Source organism: Pristiophorus japonicus, chromosome 5, assembly GCF_044704955.1.
Source record: "Pristiophorus japonicus isolate sPriJap1 chromosome 5, sPriJap1.hap1, whole genome shotgun sequence".
NCBI classification, from domain to species: domain Eukaryota; kingdom Metazoa; phylum Chordata; class Chondrichthyes; family Pristiophoridae; genus Pristiophorus; species Pristiophorus japonicus.
The window spans coordinates 139765690-139788152 of NC_091981.1; positions in this window are offsets into that span (position 1 = coordinate 139765690).

Consider the following 22463-nt stretch of genomic DNA (forward strand, 5'->3'; position numbering starts at 1 on the left):
GCAGCGTTCGCTTCTCCTTCCAACTCGTTGGCCACGAAGTATTGGTCGAGTCGCTCCACAAAAGTTTCCCAATCATCTCCCTCCGAAAATTTCTCCAGGATGCCCACTGTTCTCTGCATCGTTGCGGTGGGATTCGTTATCTGTATCTCGTTGCCAGTTGTTATGTATGAATAAAGAGTCTGACCAGATACTGTGAGCTCAAAGTAAAGTGTGACCGTAGTCTTTTATTTCAGATCTCCAGAGTGCCTCTCCAGCCTGTGAGGCCTCCTTAAGTACAGGTGCTCCCAAGGGATTGTGGGATCCCTTGGGACTCCAGGGGATGAGCCCTCTGATGGTTAAACAAGGTATTTACAGGTTTACATATATAACAGCAAGACTTCCCGACTTTTATATTCTATCCTCCTTTTCAATAAAGGTCAACATTCCATTTGCTTTCCTAATTACTTGCTGTACCTGCATGCTAACATTTTGAGTTTCATGTACCCCCAGATCCCTCTGTACCGCAACATTTTGTAATCTCTCCCCATTTAAATAATAATTGGCTTTTTTTTCCCTACCAAAGTGGATAACATCACATTTTCCCACAATATACTCTGTCTGCCAAATGTTTGTCCACTCACTTAGCCAATCAGATTCTTGCAAATTTGGTTACATTGCACTCAGTCCCTTCATCCAAGTCATTAATTTAGGTTGTAAATAGCTATTTATTTACTCCCCAGTCTCTCTCTCTTCCTCCCCAGTCTCTCTCCCCAGGCTCTCTCTATCTCCCCAGTCTCTCTCTCTCTCTCTCTCTCCCTCCAGTTTCTCTCTCCCTCCCCAGTCTCTCTCTCCCTCCCCAGTCTCTCTCTCCCCAGTCTCTCTCTCTCTCTCCCCAGTCTCTCTTTCCCCAGTCTCTCTCTGCCCTCCCCGCTAGTCTCTCTCTGCCCCCCCAGTCTCTCTCTCTCTCCCCAAGTCTTTCTCTCCCTCCCCAGTCTCTCTCTCCCCAGTCTCTCTCTCTCCCCAGTCTCTCTCTCTCCCCAGTCTCTCTTTCTCCCCAGTCTCTCTTTCTCTCACCCCAGTCTCTCTCTCTCCCCCCGCCCCCTGTCTCTCTCCCTCTCTCTTCCCCCCAGTCTCGCTTCCCCGGCTCACTCTTTCTCCCTCCCCAGTCTCTCTCCCCCCAGTCTCTCTCTCCCCAGTGTCTCGCTCTCTCCCCAGTCTCTCTCTCTCCCCAGTCTCCCTCTCTCTTCCCAGTCTCTCCCTCCCTCCTAGACTCTCTGCCCCTCCCCATTCTCTCTCTCCCCAATCTCTCTCTCTCTCTCTAGTCTCTCTCTCTCTCTTTCTCTCACCTCAGTCTCTCCCTCCCCAGTCTTTCTCTCTCTCCCCTCTGGTCTCTCTCTCTCTCCCTAGTTTCTCTCTCTCCCCTTTTGATCCTCTCCTACCCCCGCAGCCAGTTCTCCAACGGAACTGAAGAAAATATGTCTGCGCTGTAAGGCTGCAATTTTTGGGTGTGCACCTCTGGGATACCATGCGCGTGCACGTGCAAAAGGCCGCACAAGTAGAATCATGGAATCATAGAAAATTATGACACAGAAGTGGGCCATTTGGTCCATCATGTCCGTGTCATTCAAAAAAGAGCTATCCAGCTTAATCCCACCTTCCAGCACTAGGTCTGTAGTCCTGTAGGTCACGTCTCTTTTCAGGCAGTGAGTTCCAGATCCCCACCACCCTCTGGGTGAATTTTTCCTCCTCGTCTCCCCTCTAACCCTTCTACCAACCACTTTAAAACTTTACCCCCTGGTTATTGACCCCTCTGCTAAGGGAAACCTGAAAATGGTTATGTGGATAATCACAGCATTCGCATTCAGTACCTTATTAAAGAAGCAGTAGCAGGATATTTGGAAAAGCATAATTCGGTCAGGCAGAATCAGCATGGATTTATGAAGGGGAAGTCATGTTTGACAAATTTGCTGGAATTCTTTGAGGATGTAACAAAGAGGGTGGATAAAGGGGAACCAGTGGATGTGGTGTATTTGGACTTCAAGAAGGCATTTGACAAGGTGCCACATAAAAGGTTACTGCACAAGATAAAAGTTCACGGGGTTGGGAGGAATATATTAGCATGGATAGAGGATTGGCTAACGAACAGAAAACAGAGAGTCGCGATAAATGGTCCATTCTCGAGTTGGCAATCAGTAACTAGTGGGGTGCCGCAGGGATCAGTGCTGGGACCCCAACTATTTACAATCTATATTAACGACTTGGAAGTAAGGACCGAATGTAACGTAGCCAAGTTTGCTGATGATACAAAGATGGGAGGAAAAGCAATATGTGAGGAGGACACAAAAAATCTGCAAAAGGACATAGACAGGCTCAGTGAGTGGGCAAAAATTTGGCAGATGGAGTATAATATTGGAAAGTGTGAGGTCATGCACTTTAGCAGAAAAAAAATCAAAGAGCAAATTATTATGTAAATGGAGTAAGATTGCAAAGTGCTGCAGTACAGCGGGACCTGGGGGTATTTGTGCATGAAACACAAAAGATTAATATGCAGGTACAGCAAGTGATCAGGAAGGCCAATGGAGTATAAAAACAGGGAAGTTTGGCTACAGTGAGAAAGGGTATTGGTGAGGCCACACCTGGAATACTGCGTGCAGTTTTTGTTTCCACATTTACAAAAGGATATACTTGCTGTGGTGGCAGTTCAGAGAAGGTTCATTAGGTTGATTCCAGAGATGAGAGCGTTGATTAATGAGGAAAGGTTGAGTAGGTTGGGCCTCTACTCATTGGAATTCAGAAGATTGAGCGGTGATCTTATCGAAACGTATAAGATTATGAGGGGCCTTGACAAGGTAGATGCAGAGAGAATGTTTCCACTGGTGGGGGAGACTAGAACTAGGTAGCATAATCTTACAATAAGGGTTCGCCCATTTAAAACTGAGATGAGGGAAATTTCTTTTCTCCGAGGATTGTAATTCGCTGCCTCAGAGAGCTGTGAAAGCTGGGACATCGAATAAATTTAACACAAAAATAGACAGTTTATTAACCGATAAGGGAATAAGGGGTTATGAGGAGCGGGCAGGAAAGTGGACCCGAGTCCATGATCGGATCAGCCAAGATCGTATTGAATGGCGGAGCAGGCTCGAGGGGCCATATGGCCTACTCCTGCTCCTATTTCTTATGTTCTTATGTTCTTATGTACCTCAGGGCTCAGGCCTGTAGTGGGGTCCAGTGCGCAAGTGCTGAAATGGGTCCAGCGCACATGTGCCGAAACCCGCCCCTGCGGGTCGAAAAAACGAACCTTTGGGAGGCGATTGAAAAGAGCGCCTGCGCGCTGGAGTCCAAGCCTGAGGGACTGCATGTCCTACAACGCCTGGTGCACGGCAGCCTCGAGGGAGCTGCGCAGTCACGCACCCACACAGCTTAGGGGGAGCAGTGTTTGGATGACAGGTTGCATGCATGACCTTTGTGCACCACCTGAAAGAATGCCTTCTACATGAATGATAAAGGCTTCTATCCATCAATATGCAGTTTGAGTATGACCACTTCCACTGCATCATGCAAGTCACTGACAAATTTCCAAGCTGCACTCATGATGATTTAGTTTTACATCAGTCCTCCATTCCAACTCTATTTAAAAATCGCCAGACAGTGAAGTGCTGGCTCCTGGGGATACAAGGGTGCCCACTGCTACCTTGGCATTTAATTTCTCTGCAGCATATTATGAGACCCACGTTTCCGTCAGGGACATCATCAAACAAACAATTGGCATTCTGAAGCAATGCTTCAGATGCATGAAGAGTTCAAGTGGGTGTTCTGCAGTATAAACTGGAGGGAACTGCATAAAAGAGGAGGTAGAGGAGAAGGCTCAGAAGTTCAATGAAACATAGGAGACCACCCCACGAGGCTGGTTGCCAACTACTGGAGAGATTTATCAGCTATTCATTTAGGACACAGCGTCCTGAATAATCTTCTCTTTTCTAATATAAAAACAGAAAATGCTGGAAATCTCAACGGGTCAGGCAGCATCTGTGGAGAGAAAGCAGATTTAATGTTTCGGGTCGATGACCCTTCGTCAGAACTGTTCCAGCATCCGCAGTATTTTGCTTTTGTTCTCTTTTCTAATCATATAGGAGCATAGCAACAGGAATAGGCGATTCAGCCCCTCGAGCCCATTTCTCCATTCAATTAGATCATGGCTGATCTGTATCTCACCTCCATTTGCCCGCCTTTGATCCATATACCTTGATACCCTTATCTAACAAATATCTATCAACTGAAAATGTTAATTCACCCAGCATCCTTTTGGGGGAGAGAGTTATAGATTTCCACTACGCTTTGTGTGAAAAAGTGCTTTCTGATTTCACTCCTAAATGGCCTTGCTCTAATTTTAAGATTACGTTCTGGATTTCCCACCAAAGGAAATAGTTTCTCTGGGCTGGATTTTAGGCTTGTCTGTATTCGGGGTGAAAACAGAGGCGGGACAGGAAAGTTACCGGCTGGGAATAGTTTGCACTTTAGTATGGAAGTTTCAGCATCTGGACCCTGCATCAAGTGGCTCAATGCTAAGGGAGGTGGTGTATACTTTTTATGGTGCAAGGATGGAAAACTCGCAAACTAAAGTGCCGGGCCTTGTGCGGTCTGAGAAAGGCCTGGCGGGGACAGGGGGGAAACCTTAAAAAAAAACCACAAAAATATTCCCAAAACACTGCCCATGCTACCACAACACAAATTGCTAAAAAAATTAAAAGAGCAAACACTCACACTTCACTTACCTTTGCAGTACTTCACCTCCCTCTGTGCCGCCGGCTATGCTGGCTTATTTCCCAGGCGGTCATTGCAGGCTCACTTCCGGGCAGACGGATCAGGCAAAATTCCAAACTACTGCCGGTGTCACAACCAGAGGCGTTGCACATCTGGCGCAGCTCTTCCCGGAGGTAATGCTCAGCGCCGCTGCAAAATCCGACCGGAGGGTCGTGATGGGGCGCAGAAGACCTCAATGACGCCTTTCACACCGCTCCAGGGAAAACCCAGAGTGCAAAGGACCGGAAAATCCAGCCCTTTGTATCTAGCCTTTATAAATCACCAGTTCGTCCTCAGCTGGAGCATTGTGTACAATTTTGGTCATCACACTTTAGGAAGGATGACAAGGCCTTGGAGATGTTGCAGAAGAGATTTGCTAAAATGATGCTAGGGATGAGGGATTTCAGTAAAGTGGAGAAACTAAAGAAGGTGGGATTGTTCTCCCTAGAGCACAGAAGGTTAAAGGGAGATTTGATAGAGGTGTTCAAAATTCTGAAAGTTTTTGATGAAGTAAATAATGAGAAACTGTTTCCACTGACAGGATGATTGGTAACCAGAGGACACACATTGTAGATAATTGGCAAAAGAATCAGAGGGGAAATAAAAATAAATCTTTTTATGCAGCAAGTTGCTATGATTTGGAATGCACGGCCTGAAAGGCTGATGGAAGCAGATTCAATAATAACCTTCAGAAGGGAATTGGATATATACTTGAAAAGGAGAGTAGGACTAATTGGATGGCTCTTTCAAAGAGCCAGCATAGGCACGGTGGGTTGAATGGACTAGTGTGTTGTATGATTCTTTTATTTTTCCATATTGAATTCCTTTATCATTCAAAATACCTTGATTAGATTACCCCTCAACTTTTAAATGCAAGATTAGAGTTGAGCTGGCAAAATAAGTTTGGTAAGGGCTGGACAAACCTCATCATATGTAATTGCAGCGTTTTGTGCTTTCTTAAAATATGGTAATGTGCTTACACTCATCTATTTCTTCAAGGGCAAATTTCAATGCTTGCACAGCTAAACAAGCTCTTCTATCTTTTGCATCACAAGCGATGCCTTGGAGGAACAGGCCAGCAACTCTAATGGCCACCCGACACTTAAGAACATAAGAACATAAGAATTAGGAGCAGGATTAGGCCATAAGGCCCTTCGAGTCTGCTCTGCCATTCAATAAGATCATTGCTGATCTTTGACCTCAACTCCACTTTCTCGCCTGATCCCCATAACCCTTAATTCCCAGAGAGATCAAAAATCTATCTATCTCAGCCTTGAATATACTCAATGACTCAGCATTCTCAGCCCTCTGGGGTAGGGAATTCCAAAGATTTACATCCCACTAAGTGAAGAAATTTCTCCTCATCTCAATTTTGAAGGGCCGACCCTTTATTCTGAGAATATACCCCCTAGTTCTAGACTTCCCAGCCAGGGGAAACAGCCTCTCAGCATCTACCCTGTCAATTCTTCTCAGAATCTTGTATGTTTCAATGAGATCACCTCTCATTCTTCTAAACTCCAGAGAACATGGGTCCAATCTACTCAATCTCTCCTCATTGGACAATCACATCTAGCTCCTGCTGCGTTCTCACTAACTCTGTCCTGGTATCATCACAGAGATATTCACTCACAAGGAATTAGTAAAATAGAGAATAGGTTTGTCACCAGATGAGTTACTGAGCACTAATAAGCACGAGAAGCTGTGAGGGGAATACAACAAAATTGCTGTGCCTGCATGGAGGCTGAAGAAGGGAATGTTCTTGGCTGAGAAGGCGTAGCGGCCCTCTCAATGGCCCATTCTTTAAAAGAACAGTGATTCAGGAGCAGCGATCTCCCATGCAGGCAGTGGAGATGGTTCCCAATTATCAAATTGAGATGATGGGTAAGTGGTAGGGGTCCACTACATAAATCTGTAACACAATGCAGAAAATCCCTCCTGATCGGCAGAACAAAATTGGGATGCCGAGACCTAGGAAACTGATGCAGCATCAAGATGCCAGGAAGATGTTCTAAGAGCATTGATGGCTGTTATATTTTTAGTACAACTCACAAACACATACACACGCCTTAAGATGGCAGAACACTTCGGAACTCTAGTCAGGTGACCTGTTCCCTCTTTATTTATACACAGCACTGGCTGCAGTGCTACAGTAGTCCACAGGTGGAGCTATATATATTACACGTCTCCCTCCTTAATGAAGAAGTAATTATAACTAAATCATCTTCATACATAACTTGCATGGTTATACATAACAAAAGATATGGACTTATTTTGCCATATTTACAAATCAAGCTTAACCACTTGTTTTCTGTTTCGAAGAGGATACCTTCACTCTCGAGCAGAACCTTTCAAACATGATGTTGAATTTAAATTCATTCGAGGCTGATCCTGAGGAAAGTTTTCCTCCAAGGGATGCCCTTGATTTCCATTTGAATCTAACTTCAAATTGTTCGTCTGCCTGACTCGGACTCAGACTTAAATTCTGACTTTCTCTTGGATTTGTTTCCAGTACATTGGATGTAGGATATGCTACTGGTGTATCAAAACTATCTGATGAGTCAGAAATAATTGAATCATTCCCACCTTCAACTACTTTCACGTCTGTAGGTAAAATATGATCAATGTGAACAAACGTAACCTGTCCATGATCAAATGTCTAGACCAAATATGTGCGAGGACCACATATCTTCACCACTCTTCCTGGTAACCAATTTAACCATTTATAGTGATGGTTCTTCACTCTCACCTTCTGATTTAATTTCACACTTCTCTCTTTTACTCTACCTCTATCATGATTCTCTTTCTCTCTTAATTGTTTCTCCTCTACGGACTGTGCCAAGGTTGGTTTTAACAACGAGAATCTGGCTCATGGCTGTTGTTTGAGAAACAACTCTCCTGGTGTTCGATCAGTAGTTGTATGAGGAGTATTACAATAAGTAATTAGAAAATTTGCCAATTTGTTGTCCAACGACAACTGTCGTTTCTTTGGATTTGGATCCAACATGAAGGCACGTTTTACAATTTGTGCAGTGCGCACTGCTGCACCATTTGAAGCAGGATGGTACGGTGGAACCTTGGTATGTTTCACACCATTTTTGCTCGTGAATTGTGCAAATTCTTCTGAACAAAATTGTGGTCCATTATCAGAAACAATTTCTTCTGGGATGCCAAATGAAGAAAATAATCTTCATAAAATATCTAATGTTTTACTTGTTGTTATTTTCCACGTTGGAAACACCTCGACCCACTTTGAATGGCTATCAATTACAATAAACAATTGTTGTCCTTCTAGCTCAGAAAAATCAAGATGTAGCCTTTGCCACACCCTGGGAGGCAATTTCCATGGCTGTCATGGTACTGATGGTGGTTTCTTGCTTACCGATTGACATGGTATACACTGACTGATGATGTACTCTATATCTTTATGCAGACCTTGCCACCATAAGTAATTGCATGCAAAACTCTTGATCAAGCACATTCCCAGGTGCTGGTCATGGAGGTCTCCTAATAATTTGGACCTGAAATTATTTGTTATAACCACTCTTGCACCCGACATGATACAATCTTTATCGACTGATAATTCATTCCTACAAATGAAGAATGGATGAATATCTTTGTCTGTTACCTGGTTTGGCCAGCCATTTGCAATATAGTCATACACCTTTGACATAACTGGGTCACATTTGGTTGCTCTACCAATCTCTTCAGCTGTGACTGGCAGTTCATCAATGTATGAAAAATAGAACACTTCTTCGGGGAAGGCAATCTAGACAAAGCATCAGCATTACTGTGATCAGCTGATCATCTGTATTTACTATCATATATATATGCTGACAAAATCAAAGCCCATCTCTGCAGTCGGACTGCAGCCAATGTTAGAACTGGTGATTTGGATGGACGATTGCTGTCAGGGGCTTATGGTCCATAATGATGGTAAACTTATGACCATACAAGTATTTGTGGAACTTCTTGATCCCAAAAATTAATGCCAAAACTTCCCTGTTGATTTGTGCATAATTACGCTCATTGGCACTCGAGTGCATGAAGCAAAAGCAATTTGGTCTCTCTTCCCCACTATGTAGTACATGAGAGATCACTGTCCCAACTCCATACGGAGAGGCATCACATGCTAGCTTGATCTCCTTAGATACATCACAGTGAACTAACATGGTGCTCTCTACCAATTTGCTTTTACACTCCTTGAATGCTGTATCGCATTCTTCTGACCACTTCCAATGGACCTCTTTTTTCAATAGTTCATTCAGTGTATGTAATACTGTAGCCAAACTTGGTAGGAACTTCCCATAATAGTTCAAAAGACCCAAAAATGATCGAAGTTCAGTGACATTCTTGGGAGTGGGTGTATTTCTGATTGCATCCAGCTTTCCCATGGTTGGATGTAAACCATCTTTGTCTACTCTGTACCCTAAGTACTCCACTGAGTTTTGAAATAACTCACACTTGCAAGCAGACACTCATACTCGGTGCTTCTCTAGCAGTTTGAGGACTTCATTCAATATGTTATTATGAATTTGCCGATTTGGTGCTGAAATTAGTATGTCATCTAAATAACATACCACCCCTTCAATACCTTGCAAAATCTGGTTCATCACCCCTTAGAATATGGCAGGGGCGGAAGACACACCAAATGGTAGCCTCTTAAATTGATATAGGCCTAGATGAGTATTTGTAGTCAAGCATGACTTGGACTCCTCATCTAGTTCAAGTTGTAAATGGGCATTTGTGAGATCTAACTTTGAGAAGATTTGACCACCTGTCAGTGTTGTGAACAAATCTTCTACATTTGGCAATGTATTGGGTAGATTACCCTCTAGAACCTGGTTTACAGTTACTGTACAATCACCACACAATCTTACCTTACCATTGGACTTAGGTACAATAACAATGGATGTAGCCCAATTACATAGATCTATCTTAGAAATAATGTTCTCAGTCTCTAGTCTTTTGAGTTCTTGCTCAACTTTCGCTTTGAGTGCATATGGTACGGGATGTGGCTTGTAGTAAACCTTCTGTAACCTGACACTCGCCTTGAATCCTTGGATCGGACAGCCTGTTTCACAGAACACCTTCGGATAATTCTAGATGACATCCTCCTTTGATGCAAATCTCGTTTCAACATGAAAAATCTCACTCCAGCCTAGCTTCAGTGATCCCAACCAATTTCTTCTTAGTCATGCAGGTTTGTCTCCTGCCACTACTATTAGAGGCAAGCTCTGAAATTGATGCTTGTATTTCACCAATACGGTGATACGGCCTACCACAGGAATGTTCTCTCCTGAGTAGCCTCGCAGCTCTATCTTGGATTTCTCCAATGGGAAATCACGCAATTTGTCAAGGTATAGCGACTCCGGTGCTACACTCACGGATGTTTAAAATTCTGACGGGTTTAGACAGGTTGGATGCAGGAAGAATGTTCCCAATGTTGGGGAAGTCCAGAACCAGGGGTCACAGTCTAAGGATAAAGGGTAAGCCATTTAGGACCGAGATGAGGAGAAACTTCTTCACCCAGAGAGTGGTGAACCTGTGGAATTCTCTGCCACAGAAAGTAGTTGAGGCCAATTCACTAAATATATTCAAAAGGGAGTTAGATGAAGTCCTTACTACTAGGGGGATCAAGGGGTATGGCGAGAAAGCAGGAAGGGGGTACTGAATTTGCATGTTCAGCCATGAACTCATTGAATGGCGGGGCAGGCTAGAAGGGCCGAATGGCCTACTCCTGCACCTATTTTCTATGTTTCTATGTACCAGTGTCGATTTCCATGGGTATCTTGGTTCCTTCAACATCTATGTGAATGATGACACTTTTCAAATCGCTGTTAGTTAACCTCGTGCTCCTGATGATGTGTAGCTCTAAAACCCCCTCATCCTGTTGTTTTTCTTCCATGCTATGTAGTCTCTGGGGATTTCTACTTATAGCTTTGAAAGCTAGTTTACCCTTCAGTCGGCATGCCTTTACAAGATGCCCTGTTTTCCTGCAAAAGAAACACTCTGCCTTCACATATGGACAATTTTGAGCAATGTGTTGTCCCAGGCACCGATGGCAGGACTTCAATGCTCTGTTACCATTGCCAGTTTTTGAGACCTTGGGGCCCAACAGCCTTTTACTTTTAACCTGAAGGCGATTCACCTCGGTTGTCTGACGACTGGAAATATTATGACATTCTCAGGAATATTGGTCGGCCATGTTCATTGACATAGCTGTCTGACAAGCTAAATGAAAAGTCAAGTTAGGAGTTGTCAATAACTTTCTTCTGATCGCATCATTTTTCATCCCACAAACAAAGCAGTCACACAATGCTCGGTCCTGAAAGTTTCCGAAGTTACACTGAATAGATAGTTTTTTTTAATGCTACAATGTATTCACTGATATTTTCTTCGGTTAACTGATCTCGTATTCCAAAACGATAACTTTTAGCAATTTCCAGGGGCTCAGGACTATAGTGCTGTTCTGCTTAAGAGTTATATCCTTTGGATTGACAGGCACAAGCACATTTTTCATGGTTTCATACACCTCGGGCCCTGCTTCAGTTAAGAAAATAGCCCGCTATCTTTCTAACACCACCCGGTTATGGTTTTCATCATTGTGGACTATGATGATATTATTTGCGGTGAAAAACATTTCCAGCTGCTCCACATATGCTCCAAAACTTTCACGGTTATGTTGAAACACCACCAAATGCCCTATTATTCCTATAGGCATGGCCATCTGGACTCTGGCAGTTTTAACAAGTGTGCTTGTAATTTACCTTGGATTTTTAGCTGTTAATCAAAACAGAGAAGCTCTCAAAGTCTCTCTGTCGGTTGGCTGAATCATCCACCAACAAAAATTGCAGCTTTTTTCCCCCAATTATCCCATCCTCATCGTCATTGTTATATCTTCAGTACAACTCACAAACACACACACAAGCCTTAAGATCCAGAACACTCTGGAACTCTAGTCAGGTGACCTGTTCCCTCTTTATTTGTACACAGCACTGGCTGCAGTGCCACAGTAGTCCACAGGTGGAGCTATATATATTACAGCGGCTTTTAGAATGACAGCTGCCAATGCTCCAATAGATTATTTGAACAGAACACTTTCACAGAGCATCCAAGACCTCATTGGGCTAATAGGTCCGTGGTGACTTTGACTCGCAGCACCTATGAGCCTGTTCTTATTACCAATGGACTATGACAGATGTCCCTGTCTCTTCGGAGTGTTAGTGAGTCTGTTTCCTTAAGCCCCCCTCCAGTGCCTTCCAAAGAGGGAGCTTCAGGCATGACCTGAAATCTGAAAGTGCCAGGTTGCTGGAAGCTGGTCGCTTTCTAACAGCAGCAATCCTGAGGAGAGAGTCACCTTGGATTTCTAAGGGTCCACAGTAACAATCTCAGCAACCCACTGCTCATGTCATTCGGCAACATTTTGTAGAAGGAATAGATTTGGAACTAGAGTAAGTAAGTTAGCACAATGAGTAATCACAGAGTGTTCAGAAGTAGTTGTATAAAAGGAGAATATCATTTCTTGGCACTTCCTGGCCAATATCATTGCTTCAAGCATAGGTACATTGATTACATAGAGTTGTGAGTTTATTTCTGTGTCTGCTTTCAACTTAAGGAGTTGGATGATGACAGGGGAAATGTCGACTTCTGTCTCATGAAAGACCTTGGCAGAAATCTTGGCACTATGTGTGCAGAGAGTGTCCATGTAGTATTTGGGGATCTGCAATGTTAGTTGTCACTAACAGCAATGTTGGTCTTTGGGAGGATGCAGTTCATTATAACGTGACAGGATTGGGCCATTAGTGCCAGGGAGCAGTGATTGTTCAGGTGAAGCATTTGTCAGCTGCTGCAGGCAAGTTTTGGATCCCTGCCGCTTCCTTGCCATCTTCAATGTCTTCAGTGTTGTCTTGCTCATTGGGCTCAAGGTCCTCCTGCACGTGTGACTCCAGGTGTTGTCCCCATTGCAGAGCAAAGTTATTCAGCAAACAGTGAACCACTATGGTGCAGGACACTTTGTGAGCTATACTGCAGCCTACACTGCCACTACACAGATGAATATGAGGTCATCCATTTTTTAAATGGTGAAAAGCTAGGAACAGTAGCGATCCAAAGAGATTTAGGGGTCCATGTACACAGTTCACTAAAATCTGTCATTTACAAAAAAAGAAGTAAAAAGGCTAAAGGGGAGAAAGTTCTGCTACAGCTATACAAAGCCTTGCTTGAACCACATCTGGAGTACTGTGTACAGTTCTGGACACCTCGCCTTAGAAAGGATTTATTAGCCTAAGAAGGAATGCAGCGCAGATACACCAGAATGTTACGAGGGCTCCAAGGGTTAGATTATGAGGAGCGATTACATAAACTAAGGTTGTGTTCCCTGAAATATTGAAGGTTAAGCGATGATTTGGTTGAGGTTTTTGAAAGGAATTAATAGGGCAGATAGAGGGAACCTGTTTTCCGCTGGTGGTGGAGTCTAGGTCATGGGGACATAACCTTAAAATCAAATCCAGGCCATTCAGGAGATAAATTAAGAACACTTCACAGAAAGGGTGGTAGAAGTGTGGACCTCCCTCCCACAAAAAGCAGTAGATGCTAGCGCAATTAATAATTTTAAATCTGAGATCGATAGATATTAAGGGTATTAAGGGATATGGAGCCAAGGCAGGTGGATGGAATTAGGATACAGATCAGCCATGGTCTCATTGAATGGCAGAACAGGCTTGAGGGGCTGAATGTTCCTATGTTCACCACACCTGTCAGGGAACAGAATCTTTGCTTCAGCAATCCAATGGTCTGCTTAAGTGGATTTGGTTGTTATGCAGTTCAGTTCGTGAGCTGAGATGACTCATGAGCCATGTGTGCTGGGGCTAACCCATGTTGGAAGTAACCAGCATCTGACTTAATGTTCAAGGTGAAAGATTGGGATGCGAGACACAGGACTGCTGCAGTATGAAGGCATCACCACAGCTACTAGGATAGCAGGCACTGACTTGCATGATGCAATGCTGGTCACTGCACACCAGTTGGACATTTGTAGAGTGGAAGCCCTTGCGATTCATGCAGGCAGTGGGATTTTCTGAGGGAGCCTATAGAGCCACGTGTGTGTGTAATCAATGATACCCTGGACTTGGATAGAGAACTATCCTACTGTCCATGGGGAAAGAGATTAATTTATTGGCTCTGGCCAACATAGCATCAGTCACCTGCTTGATACCACTGATATCCTCTGTTGCACTCATGGAAGGAGCCGGAGGCAAAGAATTTGGCTGCAGTTCTTGCTGCAGGAGATGACACATCTTTGTCACAGCCTCCCTGAGTAAGCATAGCTTCCGCTGGCACTGCTCCTTCTAAAACTGCAAGTTAGATCTTCTGAGCCTGTAAACTCTAGGAGGGTAAAGATTCGTGCAAGCTCTCCTCTTTCTGCCTGCTCTCCCTGCAGCTGCAGCTTTGTGCTCTCCTTCTGCTGCTCTTCCTCCTCTTCCTCCAACCACCGTGGAATTCTCAGAAGGACACACCAATATGACAAATGTGCATTGCCAGAAGCTCCTTACCAGTATGGAATATTCTGCAAGCATTACCTTCAGTTATAAATGTTCGAAGTAGCCCAAAAGCATTATCTATTATAAGCAAAACGTCTGCAAAACAGTTCAACATTTTACTTGGAGAGTAGCTGAGGATCCGTTTAAATTTAGTTAAAAATAGCATCCTCCCAACTTGTATCGCCCATGGTTTGAAGACGGATTACAGAACTGTCAATAGTAACGCAAGTGACAATGAAAACAGCATTTTGGTCCTAGTGCGAAACTAACGCATGACCCCGATTTACATATGGTTATTAAGCTCTCGCCTATTTCAGACAAGACCACTGGGCATTTAAATCAAGGCCTGCTTGAAAATTGCATTGGGTGGGCCTCAGATGCGAAATTAGTGTGATTTTTTTTCCATAATTTTTGTCCTGCTACCACCCTGTTCATTTTGAAAATCAGGGCGATAGTGAGATAAAAACCACTTTGATTAGAGGTTGAAATCTTCTGTCAAGGTTGTATTTTATAGTCACTTTGTATATTGAGGGGAATTTTCACAGGACAAAAACGGGTGGGTTGGAGGCAGGGGGGGGAAACAAAAGTTGGAAAAATCTAAAACCCGACCCCCAACCCGCCTCCAACTAGTCCACTTTCACCTTTCACTCAGGCAGGACGGGGGCTCAGGCAGTCAACTCGCTGCGAGGAGGCGGGCTGGTAATTTAAATATGATAATGAGGCCTTAAGCCTCTACTTTAATCTGCTTTGCAGACGGCCGGGGATCCCAGAATATAACCATGGGAGCTTTTGCTTGGAATTGGAAGATGTTTATCAGAATTATACCTACTGCGAGCCTGTATACTCCTCCACCATCACCACTGGAGTACCACAGGCAAAATAATATTTTTCAAATGTCACCACCAACATTGTTTAGAATTGAATACTCTGCATTAGATCAGAGGCAGCAATCAAATATCGTGTACTATGTAACATGCACTAACTGAATTATAAGTCTGCTTTGAGTATCTTTCTCTTTCCTAGTACTTACTCTTCATTATTTACTTATATATTTATTAGGGTTGGTTACTATTATGCTATTTGATGTTTTTTTATCATAGACAAAAAAACTATCAACTCAAGAAATACAAAATTCCTCTCTAAGGTGGTGTGTTAGTGCATTAAGTAAAAAGAGATGGTACCGTGTCTGTCATTTTTCAGCACAGTATAGATGGAGTGCAACTTTGTCGGAGGTCTTTCAAATCAAAGCCCTGTCCAATTTGCTCAGATGGATGTAAAAGATTCTGTGGAATTATTTGAAGAATTGCAGGGAGTTATCCCAATGTCATAGCTAATATCCTAACTCAATCAACATCACCATAAACAAATTCTGAACATTCATTTATTGTTTGTGGGATTTTGCTATGCACATATTAGCGGCTGCATTTGTCGACATAACAATAGTACTATTTAAATGTAAGTTCTTTCTTTTACTACATGGAGGGGAAATTGTAGCTCAAATCACCTTGGATTGGCTTTGTGTATTTCCCAGCGGCAACTCAAGAATGGCATTGGCAGGGCCCATACCTCCTAATGTCAGCTGTAGCTCAGTGGTAGCATTCTCACGAGGCTGCGGATTCAAGTCACATTTCAGAGACTTGAGCACATAATCAAAGCAGACACGTTAGTGTAGTACTGAGGGGGTGCTGCACTGTTGGATGTGCCGTCTTTTGGAGAAGACATTAAACCGAGGCCCCACCTGTCATCTCAGGTGCACAGAAAAGACCGCATGACACTATTCGAAGAGGAATAGGGGAGTTCTTCCCTGTGCCCTGGACAATATTTATCCCTCAACCAACAGTCACTAAAAACAGATTATCTGGCCATTATCGCATTGCAGTTTGTGGGATCTTGATGTGCACAATTTGGCTGCTGTGTTTCCTACACTGCAAAAGTACTTAATTGACTGTAAAGTACTTTGGGACGTCTTGAAGACATGGGAGGCACTTTATAAATGCAAGTTCTTTCTTTCTTTACCTGCCCTCTTGGTAAAAGAACAGTGCATAATCCTTTATAATGAGAGAAAAAACTTGCAAAACGAGACTTAAAAAAACCCAAATTATTTTTATGATAATAGTGCCAATAAAAGGTAATGGTGACTTGCCTATTGTGTACCATGTCAGCAGCAAAACATAGCAGAACAGGGGAATTGTTGGCACATATATATATAGCAAGACAGTTTGTCATTCCCTGTATGGGCTGCTATCTTTTGAAAGCGACTACTACCTGAACCAAATTCTGCAATTCAGTGAATCAGCGCGAATTGGACTAATTCAGTTCATTTTAGTATTGGAGTCCCAGAATTCAATTCAGCTCACATCGCTACTTTCGCTGCACAACTGAAAATAATTCTGAAAGCTATTAATAAAAATGGCATTTGCAGCATCTAAGACAATGCACTGCAATCTCACCCTTCAATCAACCTGCCTGACCCTTTCTCTGCCAATCTATGGGCACAATTTTTCCCAGTCATTTGCGCCATTTTTTGGCGCATGATGTTCTTTTTGGCGTATTTTTTTTCAGTTTCCCTTGCGATCTGTGCCGGCATAACTCACTTAGTTACGATTTTTCTAGGCCAGTTTTTTTTGGACGTCTGCGCTGGTTTTTTCAATTGTTCGCAGTTTGGCCAACATTTTTTTCTCTTAGGTTGGCATATCTGGTCACTCCTGAAAAACCTTCTTGTAAGTTAAGAAAACCAGCGCACATTCACAAATCTGCACTGAAAAACGCCATTGTTTATAAATCAAAGATTTTGGAGGGAGTCAAGAACACAGTCAAAATCAATAATAAAGTTCAACTTTTTTTTACCTATCAACGTAGAAGTGTTGGATTTCAGAAGTTCTCTCATTTTTTTACTCACTCACACGCCACCACCAAACGTCTTGAAGCAGGGCTGGAGGGTCGTAGCTTTGGCCGGTAGAATCGGCCCCGCGCCCGGACACAGCGGCTTGGGGCTCGGCTAGAAAACAAGCGAGGTGCCAATCGGAAGGCTTGGAGCTCTGGGAGCGAGGTGCCTTCTGCACTGAAGACTGAAATGATTGGTTGGTGGGGGGGGGGGGGAAGGGAGTGAGAGAAGGGGAGAAGTCACAAGACTCCAATTAGTTAAGGGGGAGGGGGGAGAGAAGAGAAGTCATGAGACTCCAATTAGTAAAGGGAGTGGGGGAAGAGAGGATAAGTCACAAGACCTTTGCGTGTAGTCCATCCATACAGATCTTGGGGAGAGAGAGAACTGTGAACCTGTCCTGTCTGCCTGCTTTCCTGCCGTTTTGAGCTTCTTTCAAAGGTTAAATTTAAGTATGGGGGCAATACTGACAATGCCATAACTTGTGTGAGCCTTCTACATGATGGTGCTACATAGGAGACAATTGATTCGACCTCATTGCATCAGGAACATCAGAGCCCGTAGCCTGCTGGCCAGGAGGCCCTACCCACTTCGGGCATATCGAGACAGACATTCGTATCTCCACCTGAGTGATGCAGACTGTGTCAGAAGGCTGCATTTCCACAAAGAAATTGTAAGTGAGATCTATGAGTTGGTTAAAGCAGACCTGCAACCTAGAAGGATCAGGAGGACTGCTTTGTTCATTAAAGTGAAGGTTACAGCTGCACTTTCATTCTATGCCTCCAGGCCACTTCAAGCTACAACGCGGATGTGTGCGCCATCTCTCAACATGCAACACATGTCTCCATTCACCAGGTCACAGCTGCACTGTATGCACATAGATCTCATGGTGGTCACCATTGCGCAGTAATCTTCTGCAACTTGGTTCTTCATTTCCTTTGGTGGAACCTTTATGTGACCTCTGCTGGTGTCCAGTTCCTGCCATCTGTTCTCAATCACAGTAACTACATCCACATCTTCCTTGAAGAAATTCTTGGTCCTTGCACCATGTTGCATCTTGTATTGCTCCGGCTGCGATTTTTCCAATGCTCTCACACAGCACTTCTTTTCACATACACAACTGGCTCTTTAAAAATGGCCGATTGCCAAATCTGAGCTATACTGAGCATGCACGTCCATTGGAACGACGTCAAATACGCAACTTTTTTTCCGCGCATGCGCAGAAGGTGCGACATCATTTTTTTGCGCAGACAGCAGGCTCCACCCCCCAAGGTGACTGGACACACTGTGCAATGCCAAATTCAAATTATACATCGGGGAAACTTTGGCAAATTATTTCTGCCGCATTTCTGGCCTAGAAAAATGGGCGTAACTCTGGCAATAAGCCAGAAAACGGGCTTGGGGAAAATTGAGCCTGATAAGTGACTGGCTATTTTTGCTGTAATCAAAAATAAGCTCAAATACCTTTAGTCAATAATTGAATATCCTTTGCGGTCAATCAATGTTTGATATTCAGATGAAATATGAATAAAATGCATGTGAGATTTGGAATATGGATTCCTCCTTCATATCAGAATTTTTGCTCTCTGCAGTGTGTCTACACACTAGGGAAACCAGAAACCAAAAGCATACTTATAAAAATAGTGGAGTGACATAAATATTTATACTCTGGATCATATAGTGAATAGTATTTCCAGGAGATTCAGCTCAGAAGCTATTTACTTTTTGATGAACTAATTGCAGCTTACCTCGGCGTAAAGCTCAGATGATTGAATGGTAAAGTAAAATATAGATGTGATTTATGAGAATGCTCTGTAGCCTATGCAGGTTGACACAAAATATGGTCCAGCTAAGACCTCTATAGGGGAAGGAAACAAATGGTTCCATCTCGCTAAGGTATCTCATCAACAATGAATGAGAAAGTATTATTTTGTTGTAGGTTTATCACACCACTGTCTGGTAACGGTGAGATTGTGTTCTTAATTTGTACAGGCTCTGTTGTGCTTTGAACAACTTTGAACATCCGAGTTTGTGATTAAATATAGTGCTTTTACAGTGGGCTATACCACAGTTACCGGTTTAATAGGTTTTGCTCTTTGTTCCATTATGTTGCTTATTATTCTGAGCAATCTTTTCACTTTCCTTTCAAATTATTTCAAATATAACTCTCCAGGGGGCACTGCAGCACAACGGTACATTTATTCTGGGTAATACAAAAGGGCTAAAAATTGGATATAGCACGAACATAAGAAATAGGAACAGGAGTAGGCCATTTGACCCCTTGAGCCTGCTCTGCCATTTAATAAGATCATGGCTGATCTGATCTTGGGCTTATCTCCACTTCCCTGCCCGCTTCCCATAACCCTTCACTCCCTTATCTTTCAAAAATCTGTCTATCTCCACCTTTAATATGTGCAATGACCCAGTCTCCACAGCTCTCTGGGGCAGATAATTACACAGATTTATGACCCTTTGAGAGAAGAAATTCCTCCTCATCTGAATTCTAAATGGGCGACCCCTTATTCTTAAACTATGCCCCCTAGATCTAAATTCCCCCACGAGTGAGAAATGGGCAGTGTTAAGGCCAAACGAGGTTGAGCTGCACTACCAGAAAATGGCCTGGGTAGCACACAAAATTCATGCTCACTCTTCATTAACATGATTATAGTCATGGTTTCAGCGCTAAAACTGATGCTCATTGGCTTAACAACCAATAGGTGGACCAATATCGGGGCCAGTCTAATTCGCAGTCATGTTTGCCACTGGCTCTTTCCACTACTTAAAGGGGAGGTGCATTAATTCTGCAGCACATCATAGTCAGGGTAGTTGGCTTTGTAACTGTCCCAACAACCAGAAGAAGGTGAAGGACAAGGAATAATTCTGTTAAATTCATGATGGCAGATTGTCACCCCAGGGAGAGAGGCTGTAGGGGCTCAGGTGAAGCTCTAGAGGTACTGGTATTCACGGTGAAGAGGAGGCGGGCTGACTTAAACCCACAATTTGGCAGGAAGCCCTCACCCTACACATCCCGAACTAATGATCCTGCCTCCACAGCTCTCTGGGATAGAGAATTCCAAAGATTCACGACCCTTTGAGAGAAGAAATTCCTCCTCATCTCCGTCTTAAATGGGCTACCCTTTATTCTGAAACTATGGCCCCTCGTTCTAGATAGCCCCACGAGGGGAAACATCCCTTCTGCATCTACCCTGTCAATCCCCCTCACAATCTTATGGGCCTGAAATTGGTCAAGACATAAGGTCCACCCATTTCTCAGCAATATGCTGGTGGGGCATCGTTTCAATGCCACCGAGACCGAAGAGCGCAATTTTGGTGGATTTTTTTTCGGCGGTATACAAGCGGTATGGGAGCGATGTGCAGCGGGTGGTATGCAGCATTGTAATCGATCCAGATCGATTTTCTTGTCAATGGATGGTGCACCACTGCACTGCGCATGCGCAAATTATTCTGTTTTGCTTTTTTTTCAGAGAAGCTTTTTACCCATAATTTCGGGGGTCAGGGGTCACCCGCACATGCGAAGAGAGTTGAAGTCGACGGAGAGAGATTGAGAAGGGGCAGCAAGCTATTTGAGAGTCATTTGGTTTAATCACAATTTCCAGAGTTAAACAAATAATAATTATACAATATCAACAATAATAATACATATTTTATAAATCAAAAATCATATAATAATATAAATATAATGGAAACGTTCAAAAAGAAGTCGAAGCACAGGAACATCGAGAAGGATGGGAGATTGAGGGCGCCAGCCTTCGACGAGACGTAGCTACCTGCCTTGCTGGAGAATATTATGGAGAGATACTCCGACCTGACGAAGGGTGACCGTGGAAAGCTCCCCCACCCCCCCGCCCCAAAGGAGTACAACAGAATATGGGACGAGATCGGGGACCATGGTATGCACCAGGGAAAGGTGTCATAAGAGGTGGAATGACCTGGTGACGATAGCCAGAGTAAGTAATGATTTTATTTATGCATCCCCAAGTGCCATGTATCATGTAAATTTAGGTTTAGTGTCACACAAATTATGCTATTTATCGCAAGGTTACGGCGATGTATTTGTGCTTTCAGGCAATGACAAGAGGATCAACGCAGTGTTTTAATGTGTGTGTGTGTGAACCTGTGTGTCTGCGATGTTAAATGGATTGAAGATTTTTACTTTCATTTACTTCACTTTCTGCAGAAGAAGACATCTGCAATAGCAGCAGATCTGCGGCATACGGGGGGAGGACCCACAACCCAAGAACCATTGATGGAGATCAGCCATGATCTTGTTGAATGACAGAGCAGGCTCGAGGGGCTAGATGGCCTACTCCTGTTCCTAATTCTTATGTTCTTATGTTCTTATGGTCTTATGATAGAGATCCGTGCCCTGTCGCTGGTCGGGGATAGCAACCATGCCACCACCGGCATTGGAGCTGACCCACCCACATAGGATGGTAAGTTCAATATAATCCTCGGTCTAGTTTGCGGTCCTGTAATGTCATGTAATGTAACTGTAATTGTAATTTTGGCCTCATGTAATGTAACTTTATTGCAATGTAATGTTGGACTCATATGATGTACTGCAATGTTGGGGGCATGTAACGCAATGCATATGTATTTGTATATATGTATTGTATGTCTGCGATATGTAATGCAGTAATGCAGCAGTGGTGGACATTTAAGTAAGACTGCACTACGTCACTGTACTCATGTGTAGGGTGTTTGTTTTCCACTCTACTTTGAGTCATAGACCTCGGGAATTATAGGAAGAACTCCAAGTAACACAAAGTTTAGGCTTAAACCCAACTGTTAGTTTATTACACAAAAACCAACTAAAAATTGCAGAACAAGATTTCTTAGAGATTGATCGAAGACATATGACAGATGAGGGTACGGGGCCCAGAAGAGTCGAGGGCCCAGGGGAAGCACGGGCCAGTCCACACTGCAATATGTGTGCGCACTAGGTCCGTGCAGCATCGCAGATCTCCAGTCGTCTTTGTTAATCCTTGCCACTGGACCAAGACTCAATCAACTTCACAGGGCAGGCCACATAGTTCGCATGCCAGACGCGAGACTCCCGAAGCAATTGCTCTATGCAGAGCTCCATCATGGCAAACGAGCCAAAGGCGGGCAGCGAAAACGTTACAAGGACACCCTCAAAGCCTCCCTGGTAAAGTGCGACATCACCACTGACACCTGTGAGACCCTGGCCGAAGATCGCCCGAGGTGGAGAAAGTGCATCCGGGAGGGCGTTGAACTCTTCG